This window comes from Saccostrea cucullata, unplaced genomic scaffold, assembly GCF_032062105.1.
Source record: "Saccostrea cucullata isolate Sc308-1 unplaced genomic scaffold, CSIRO_AGI_Scuc_v1 ctg3812, whole genome shotgun sequence".
NCBI classification, from domain to species: Eukaryota; Metazoa; Mollusca; class Bivalvia; order Ostreida; family Ostreidae; genus Saccostrea; species Saccostrea cuccullata.
The window spans coordinates 37,080-48,109 of NW_026931979.1; the positions used below are offsets into that span (position 1 = coordinate 37,080).

At 33.6% G+C, this 11,030-nt stretch overlaps 1 pseudogene; it reads left to right on the top strand.

Moving 5' to 3' along the window:
- The first annotated feature begins 1,323 nt into the window (after window positions 1-1,323).
- On the top strand, window positions 1,324-9,824 carry LOC134234180 (mitotic checkpoint protein BUB3-like; annotated as a pseudogene).
- Window positions 9,825-11,030: the final 1,206 nt, after the last annotated feature.

Sequence of the window (11,030 nt, forward strand, 5' to 3'; positions counted from 1 at the left end):
AAAATATTTTCACACTCCAATTTAAATTTCAAACTCATTATCCTGAATTTTCTGACACTTTAAGAGTTACATTGTTTCATTGAGTTCTTGAGATAACAAGGTTTGACTGTAGATAACAATGTTTGACACACTTGTAGTAGTATATTCCAGGGTAGCTGCAATAATGTAGCCCCCTCCGATTTTTTTAATCTGATCCCCCCCCCCCCAAAAAAAGAGAGGACTCTTTGCAGCTAATTCCAGGGAAGAGAAAATTTTTTCCCTCTATATAAAGTTAATCAAGATAAACATTCTAGTTTTTACTTACTTGAATTCTGGAAGATGGAGTCAAACTTGACTGCTGTTTCATTTACAAGTTGCAGAGAGTATTATTGCTTCTGCCTTGATCTGTAAAAAAGGAAAAATATACCTTCTTGTGTCATTTAATTTGATTTTAAAAGATGTATTCTATATTCTAAAAACCGTACAAAAAGTAATACACATGTATACGCCAATGAATTTCCCATCTGAGTTCCTCTTAGATCCGCCTAACAATTCTTTTTTTTTTTTTTTTATATCGGGATCAAAATTTTTTGTGTCTTTACTTTTTCTAAATTTTGTTTGCAAATGCATAACTTTTGTCAAGTGACAAATGGTTTAAATGTAGCTATGTAATAAAATGCATTCACCTACTTGTTGTGTGCTAAAATCAAATCCCAGAAACAAGCGATCTTCACCAGCGTCCATCGTTATCTGCCGAAGCTGAAAACTGGGTCATTCTACGATTAGGCTGTCCCTGAATGGAGGCGCTAAAAGGGGAAAAGTATGCGTGCTGGTCGTGGAAAAAATTAAAACTTTCTCGAAATAAGACTGAGTACCAAACAAAGACATAGATAATATAATGCTTAATGTTATTATTTGTCTGGTATCAATTGAATATTATAATCATTTTTTGTGTGTTTATAATTTGTGTTTTTATTGAGAGATGCACAACTTGATTGAACCCCAGTAATTCAAAAGCGGGCATTTTTGTTTATATTTGTTTATATAAAGCTAATTATATTTTGACTCTGTTTATTTTCCTTGTGATTTCGTTAGGCTATAAGATATACTGCATGTTTGGCAAAATCCCCCCCTTTTTTTTTTAGATCAAACACTCATTACCAAGTGATTACACTGTAAACTGGTAGAATAAAACCGAAATTTTGCCTCCTAATCTTTTACAGCAATACAAGTATTTTGCTATGAAAATGTGGTGATTTTCTTTTTATTTTAAACTTTGAAACTGTAAACTGCAGCCGTGGTAAAGGTATCATTCCGGGTTTTTAATAAGTGTCCGTTCACATTTACCTTTTCGTTCACTTCATGAGTTTCCTATTTTAGATTTTGGCGGTGTAGTGAAAAAGAAAACAAATTGTAAGATTGATTTGAAATGTTTGCACTAAATAATAGGCTCTAAATAATTTTTATCTCACGAAACACGAATTTTGTATTTCAAAGTTAATAATTTGCGTTAATTTAATACTGTAGTTACCGAGTGTTTTAGAGATATAACGTCTTGGGGAAAACTGTACGGTAATCCACGTGTGGTGCAATTTGTTTTAATCACACGTCTGTTTTATTATTATTATTAAATTTGTATTGTGAAAAAGAAGCTGTATATTGTATATTATAATATGTTTTACGGTGTGACTGTTGGGGTGAGCGCAGTTTATTTACTATCATAAACCTACACATGTATCAAGAAAAAGAAAGAAAAAAGAATAAAAACAAAACAATAAAAAGAAATCATTTCCCAAGCCTCGGGATCGAGATTCCAAACTTCTCGGAAGTTTCCGACAAAATCGGAAATACCCGAACCTTTGAAGTGACGAAAGTATGACGTCAGATAAAAAGTTCTGTTGACTTAGGACCAGACTTAGGTTTTATGGAATAGAGATTGCATTAAATCGTTCTTTTCAAGTAAGTTGTTGCTATATTTTAGCCACCATGTTGCTATGCACCGCAACATCCGAGTTTCACGGAAGCAACCGATATGACTTCGTCAAAATTCGTAAGTTTCCGGTGACGTCATTTGTTTCATTTCCGAAGGGCAAGGTGAAAATCGGTGTTGTGGCATGGGGGTATTTTTTTGAATAAGGTAAGGCAAAATCATTTCGTTAAGATTTCGGTAAGAAGCAATGTTCCTTTATTTTTTTACTATTTTTGATTTATTCGCGCAAAGGACATTGGGTAGTGCAGGAATTCTGGGAATGTTGCACAGAGAAATTTGGCTGACGTATGTACAGATTTCAATCCGAATTTCCTCTGTTCATACACGCTAGTCTATTGAGCTCGCTGCGCTCGCTAATATTTTATGTTGTATTTTACTGTCTTTTGCAAAACTCGTGAAACAGGTCCAGCACAATCGCTTGATTAAGCTATATAGCTTTAAAAAGCTATATAGCTTTATTAAGCTATTTAAAATAGCTTAATAAAGCTATTCATATGCAGATTTTAACAAAAACGGTTTTAGAAAGAAAAACAAGAAAAGTCGCAAGTATTTGACTATGCATATATGTACTTATGGCTATCAAAAATACAACCTAAACCATAGAAAGTTCTAACATAGCTGTTGTTGAATATTTTTAAGCAAAAGATGAATTTCCATTGTTTGAGTAACTGCACTATTATATCAAGTGCGGTGAGGCGTGGATAAGTATGATTGCTTCTCATTGTGTTGAACTGTTACCAATCAATTATCCTGTTGGCCATAACTGACCAGCTTTGTAATTTCATTCAAGAGATAACTGTGTGTTCACTCATCAGTAGCCCACAACTTTTAAAACTTTGACTTCAAAGTCTCTCAAGGAGACGCAATTTGGTGAGTGATTTTTACATGCATTGTATTCAGAAGAGTTCAAAGTTTAATATTCCCACTGCACCAAGGTGCGACTTTTTGCACATGCTGAAAAAATAAAACATTTGAGAAAAAAGTGTGATAAAATAGCTTAATCAAGCTATTCCGAATAGCTTAATAAAGCTATAAAGCTAAATCAAGCTATATAGCTTAATCAAGATGTTGTGCCGGACCTGTGAAAGTAACATTTAATGATAGCAGTTGAAAATTTCAATTGTTCTAGTAGTGGTAGAAAATGTACATATTGCCAATCAGGGGGTTCATTCTGAGTAAAATACATGCAGGGAGAATTATGGTTTTGGGTAGAATTTCAGTATTTCTTTGTCAAAATTGAGACATCTTTATTTATTCAGAGAACAAAATTGTCTGATTTTAGAAAGTTGATTTGTGAATTGCAGCATTCAAATACAAAATTAAGTAAACTAAATTTTATGTTAATTTTTGACTTTGATGAGAAATTTTACCAAAAATGTCAAGGGAATAAAAAAAAATGTAAACTTGAAAAAATAAATTTAACATAGTTTGTTCTAGACTTGAAATTTGAGAGAGAATACTTTGTTGAAATTTTTATTTTAAATGAAAATCAAGTTCTATGTAAATTGATAAACCTGTTGAACCCATTAACTTTCTACTCAGCTCACAGGGAATAAAAACCCAAAGCTTATTGTCTCATTCTGTGCACACTAAATTATTATCTGATATAATTTTTTAAAATCTTTTTCCAGCAATGGCAGAAACACCTAATGAGTTTAAGCTAAAGAATGCCCCTGATGATGGGATTTCTGCGGTTAAGTTTGGCACGACCAATCAGTTTCTCTTGGCTTCTTCCTGGGATTGTACCGTTAGACTGTATGATGTCATCGCCAACAACATGAGAATCAAGTACAACCATGCTGAGCCTGTGTTAGACTGCTGCTTCTATGTAAGTCAGTGAAGTGTCATCTAGACCATACTTGGGGCTGTAACACTTAGATGAGCTCACTTTTGATTTCAAATTCAGTCTCACTTTTTTTTTTTTATTAATATTTTCTTTTGATAAAGTGAAATCCTGTGACTTTTGGGCATAGGAGCCAGGATTTAAATTTCTTTATTTACATTAGACCTAAAGAATATAAATGAAATAGATTTGTTAGTAATGAGTTAAGCTAAGGACAAGAAACTTATAAATGTACAGAAGTTAAAGGGGATTATAATATGTTGGTAATTTGAAATTAATTATAGATATATTTTCATTTTGATTACATTGTGAATTTATTGCTTCAGTTTGATTTGATCTTTCTAGGATGCAGTGCACTCCTACAGTGGGGGACTAGACTGTACTCTTAAAATGTTTGACTTCAACACTAGCACAGGTATGTTATCAAAAGATACAGAAGGTATATTTTTACTGTATTTAAAATGAGTCTTTTCTTTACTAGTAATTGTATATATCTACAGTCAACAACTGTTTAAAAAGTACAACCAGTTACAAATGCTGAGTGACAGCATATAAATTTGTATTCTTAACTCCAAAATAAAAAGGCCAAAAATAAAATGGACTTTTTGTTAAGTGTTTAATTCGCAAATATTTTAATGAAAATATTTCAAAAGCAAATATTCTACTTATCCTAAAATATCTCCTTGCAATATATCATAAACTATTTGGAGTTGTCTCTCCTCTGATATGGGACATTTGTAAAATAAATGCATCTTAGTCTTGCATTAGAATCAATTTCTTTAATAAAATACATTAATTCTGAAAATCTGAAATTCTACATATTTCCTGACTCTAAATGTCTATTCTGTATTCAATGGAGTTCATTGAGTAAAAAACAAATTAGAGGTAGAGCAACAGTTGATCATCATATAAATCAAGTCACACCTTTGAATTTAAAATGTAGTTTTAGTAAAGGATACACTATAAATTTCTGTACAGAACAGAATGTAGGTCAGCATGACGATCCTATCCGTTGCGTGGAGTACTGTCCGGAGGTTAACGTCATCATCACGGGAAGCTGGGACTCCACGGTCAAACTCTGGGACCCCGGGCGCCGTGTGCTGCGGGCTCCTTCAGTCAACCCGACAAGGTATTCTACAAAATTCAGATAAATGATAAAGGTTTTCTTAATTTTAGTATTAAAACATTATGTCGAGGATTTGCCATTTAATACTTCCAAATTTATGCTAATAAGGATTTGCCACTGTACAATTCATGTAAACTCTTTAAAAAAAGGGGAAAGTTGAAATTTGTATTGTGAAAGATGCTGGAAAGACTTTGCATCATAATGTTGACTTGTACAATAGAAAACCACTAGTTGATACTTTTAAATGAGGAGAATATCTATATATGTACTGGGATATTTGTCAAAAAAGTCTGTCCTAATCAGTGTCACTATCTTGACTTTTATGGCAGGTATACACAATGTCTGTGTGCGGGGATAGACTTGTGGTCGGTACTGCTGGACGACGGATCCTGGTTTGGGATCTGAGGAACATGGGATATGTCCAGCAGCGAAGAGAGTCCATCTCAAATATCAAACTCGCTGATCCGATGCTTCCCAAATAAACAGGGATATGTACTCAGCTCTATAGAGGGTAAGCTTGGACAGAAGTGGTGTAAATGTAAATTTTAAAGAGCTAAAAAATTGTAATAATGAAAACATGGATATGCTATGTTTAGATCTACAACTGATCTTTGACAGGAGTATTATATTTATTATTTAAGGGAGAGTTGCCGTGGAGTATTTAGACCCCAGTCCAGAAGTCCAAAAGAGGAAATACGCATTTAAATGTCACAGAATTAAAGAGAATGGCGTGGAGAAGATTTACCCTGTTAACGCTATCGCCTTCCACTCACATCACAACACGTTTGCATCTGGAGGATCAGATGGATTTGTCAACATCTGGGACGGGTTTAACAAAAAGAGACTTTGCCAGTTTCATAGGTGAAAAGAAATTTTCTTTAAATAGATTTTATCCTGGAAAAAAAAACAGCAGTATTGAATATGGAAATTTAACCCAAAAATTATTTTTTTTCCGAATTTCTTTGAAGATACAATTACAGTGAGATATGAAATTTACTTAATATACACACTGTGTTATTTTTATAACTTTTCCCTCTTACACCTGAGTTTTTATGAACCCAAAAATTTATATTGAATAGCATTTAACATATGTAATTTTTGAAAATATTAATAATAGCTGCATAATTCAATTAAAACATGATGTCATTTATATAACATTTTGCTCTTATATTGAGTTCATGTAACATTTCTTTGCAGGTACCCCAGGGGTGCATCATTAGCTTTCAGCCCTACGGTTCTGTGTTAGCCATTGCGTCATCCTCATGTCGAGAATGACGAGCCAGTGGAACCAACAGAGGGTTGATTTTAGAAATAAACGACCAGGAAACCAAGCCAAAGTCATGATGTCAAGGTCATTGACCAAGGTCATGGTTGTATAATGTGTTCAGAGGGAGAATCACAGGAATTTTACATAAAAAAAAATTTGACTGTGATTCATTATTACCAGGATAAATGATGTTATTTTTTAGTCATTTGTCAATGACCTTAGTGACTGTTTGTTGTTGAGGAAAAGTACGGGATTTCTTCTGTAATTTGTCAATTTAGTGTTTTAACAATTCCTGGTGAGGAAATTCATGTTTTATAAATTTTTTTTTCACTTTCTTATTAAAATCGATGTTTGTAACTTTATTTCCTTTATTTCTTTATGTCTGATTCTTCAAGTAGACTAAGTTATGTAAAGTTCTTTTAACTCTGACTTAGCTGCAGATCTGTAGCTCACAGATTAAAAAAAAAAAAGGAGGACAACCCGAGAGCTTCATGCCACCTTTTAAAAAAAGTGTATACTTTTTGTGTACTAGAAAGGTCTTATCACAGGTAAAACACATGGAATATGAAAGCCCTATCTCTTCTCATTCAAAAAGTTATGACCAAGGTTAAAATTTTTGAAAAAAAAAAGATGTCAAATTTTAAGGTCACAGGTAAAAAATCATAGCGTATTAAGAAAGGTCTTGTTACAAGTAATACATATGAAATATGAAAACCTTATCACTTTTCATTCACAAGATACACATGTATTACCAATTTGAAGGTTAAAGTTTTGAAAAGTAGGTCAAACTTCATATGCCCTGTTTGCGAAGAATCACATATGAAGAATGAAAGCCCTAGCACCAACAATTCAAAAGTTATGGACAAGGCTATAGTTTGGAATTCTTGTGTAAAAGTGGGTCAAACGTGATGGTCAAGGGTCAAAGTTGGTGGTTCCTAAAAAATGTTTTTCACAAGGAATACATTTTTTGAAATTGAAAGCCATAGCCCAAACCACTGACTCAATAGTTATGAGCAAGATTTTTACATGACCACAATTAGCCAAACTGCAAGCATCTTCATACTGTGCAGATTGAAATTTGTTAATGTATTAGCTTCATGGTACAAGTATTTGGTTGAGTCACAAAAGTAGACTAGTTTTAGTGACACACAGAACATTTCATGAAGAACATAAGTTCTAATTGGTCAGATTGAAATCAAGGACATACACAACATGCAAGTACAAAGTACTATAAAATGTTCTAGTTTTGACAGGATATAAAATAATGAAGATCCTGGTATGCTTAATTTTAGAGAAAATTAAGCATTAATATAGTTTTTAGCTGGTATAAATTTTAATTTACAGGATGTGTGCCCCCCCCCCCCCCCCCTAATTTTGCCGATATAGTACACCGCAGAAAAGTTTTTAAGCATAGAAACATTACCATATAAAATATTCCCTATCTGCTTGTGCCCCCTCAAGAAAAACGTCTGATGTCTTTTTTTGCTTGGCATGAAAGTTTTGGTAGTTGATAGGGCCGCCAACTGAAAAATATGGTTGCCCCCCCCCCCAAAAAAAAAGAAATTGCTTCCAGCGGGCGGATATTGGGAATTTTAAATTATACAGGGAAAATAGCTTTACGTTTAAAAAATGTGCACAGATAGACTATAAATTACCCATTAATTTTCATGAACTTGTTAGCTTGGGCAACAATATAGGGTGTCAAAATTTTAAAAGTGGAATGTAAAACTAAAAATTTTTTCTTTTTTTTAAATTGGGGAAATTGGGATCTAGTGTTACCGAGCTCTAAAATTAATTCTTTTATTACTTTATTAGATAAGACACTTCTGTTTATTAAACAATTTAAATCATTAGCGTCAAGTTTAAAACTGGTGAAAAGGTAAATAACGGCATATATCAATATCTTTAATCGTGTATTTTTTTCTCAAGGAACGCCTTATTTATACCTTCAATATCTAGTTTTGTAGAATTCAAAAGAATATCTCATGTTTACATGTTGTAGCATATACCTGTGTGTTTGCATTTCATTGCTCATCTAGGTGTCATATTGAATAAAATTAAAGTCCGACATCACAATCGCTATCATAATTATCTTACTTGCATGCTAAAACTAGGACATTCAGGTAGGCAACACCCGACAAACATGGCTGCCAATACCACCAAAAAATATCCACTGGGCTCTCCTCAAGAGCATATTGAAATGTGTGGATCCCATGATTTACTCATTGACATGATATGTGAGGACTGTGATGAATTCATTTGTGGTGATTGCGAAAAAATCAAATCATAGAGATCATAACTGGAAAACCATATCCACGGCAGCCACCCAAAGGAGGAGAGGTCTGCTGAAATTTTTGAAGAAGATTAAGGAAGAAATCTACATACACTTGCTGAGAAGCTAAAGAAGATTCCACGACAGATCACAGAAAATAAACAACTATGCGATTCTGAGATTAAAAGACTACAGAAGCATTACGAAGATATAATAGCCAGGCTGACAGAAATCAGAATACGGCATGAAAAGACAATGAAAGACAACTTGATTAAAAAGAATGATGAGCTGAATCATGTGAAATCTGAGTTAGAGAAGACGAAAAGAGGAATTGTTGACACAGTGAATTCATGGAGGAGAACAACAGCACCATTTGATTACAGCTTGATTGACAACCACAGAGAATTGACAAAAATGCTGTCTGAATTAGAGGTTCATATAACAAATTGCAAAAATCAGTAATTCGTTAGAGGTGAAATCAATGAAGACCTTCTTGCACCTTTGGTTGGAAGAACTTTGAATTTAGATGTTATTGGTGTTACTCAAATAAACTCCTTTCAATATGGAGATAAAGCAATGCACGGTTTGGGGTCAATCAGTGAAGACCAATGTTACATACATGAAATAAATTCAAAATACATAGAAAAAATCAATAGGCAAGGCATAAAAGAACATAGATTTGGTATTTTTCCTAATGACATGTGTGTGACTGATAATGGTGATGTTTATTTCACTGACGTAAGTAACAATTCCATCAGCTGTCTGTCACCATCAGGGTCGTGTCGACAGTCATCAGTACAGATCCACTGGTACCATATGGAATCTGTAAGTCAGTGGACGGAGGACTACTGGTCACCTTAACAGATGAGGTATCAGATGATCACAAATTAGAGTCTCACAGCAGACGTCTGGTGAGCCACATCACAGTGACAGGTGATGTCATCCATGAGTATGAGTACCAGGAGGACGGTCAGACTAACTGTTTACAGAGCCATACAGTGTCACACAGAACAGTAACAGTGATATCTGTGTTGTGAATCGTAAAAGTCACTACTCGTGAACTAGTGATTTTGTCTCCCTCTGGTCGTATGAAGTCTGTCTACCGTGGACAGAACCTGGCAAAAACATTCACTCCAACATGGTGTAGTGTGTGACTCCCTCGGTAATATCCTTGTTAATGACCCACGGAACAAACAGATCCATCTACTGAGTCCTGACGGGGAGTTCCTGAAGTTCTTACTGACAGACAATGAAGTGAACTATCCCTCCACACTGTCCCTATACAAATCTACACTGTGGGTGGGATACTACGAAGGAGTTGTCAAAGTGTTTCAGTACAGGGTGTAGAAATAGAATATACCAGACTGGACTAAACAACAAGCATCTTTTAAGTATTATGTCATAAAAATTATCAAAAAGTAAACCCATACAAGTACAGTGCATACACTTGATGATTCACTGTATGTTGTTTAACGTCCCACTCGGGAATCTTTCATATGGAGATGTCGCCTACACAGTCAACACTAGTTATCAAAATCGTTTAATTTTGCTTTACATTACATTTTAATTTTGTATAATTTAATTTCACTTGTATCAAGCAATTTTATTTGCTGAATCATTCTGAGGAACATATAATATTTTGTATAACATAACTTGCTCACGTCACAATGAGTTACGTCAAAAACGTATTACTGCGCTTGACGTTATTTTTAAAATAATGCTCAATTTAAAGTTTTTTTTCCGGAGGAAAAATTATCTCAGTGTCTATACTGAAATTAAATTATAAGGAATGAAGCTTATTTCAACTTATGTTATCCGATTTAACAAAACTTGGGGCAGTTTACGCTTTCTTATAAACCGCTTCGAGGTTTATAAAGCGTAAACTGCCCCAGTTATGTTATATCGGATAACATAAGTTGAAATAAGCTTCATTCCTTAAATAAATTTTCCTATTATCAGATTTATATATCAGTTTTACTATTTAACTTTAAAATACTGAATCAAACCAATTATAAAAGCTTTATATTTATAATCTACCAGGATAGAGCTTTCAGGTTTTCTCATAGACCTTAAAATTTTAGTTAATTTATTTTCATTCATTATTTTATCATGAATTTTGACAAGTATGGTAATAAAGAAGAGTCGTCTTAAAAAATTTGTTTTACGTTCTCAAGAATCCAGGGGGGTGGGGGGATTACATAGGAGGCATCAAACGTCCAGCCTAATTCAACCCCATTACCCACTTCAAACCTTTGATACACCCAAATTGGCATGCTAGTATTTGTATTGTTTTTAATTTTGTTTCATGTATAGTGTTCCAAAAGTTTAAAAAAAACATGTTGATTTTGACTAAAATCTTTATTATCAAATTGTCTTTGAAGTTATTGCCTGATTAGGTAGTAAGAAAGATGTACACATGATCATTGATAAATAATACACAATTTAGTTTTATTCTGACAAAATCGCGTCAATACGGAATGAAATGCATTGTAAAAATAAAAACTCAAATTTCGAGCAATCAGCTGCATGTAAGATATCAATCTGTATATACAA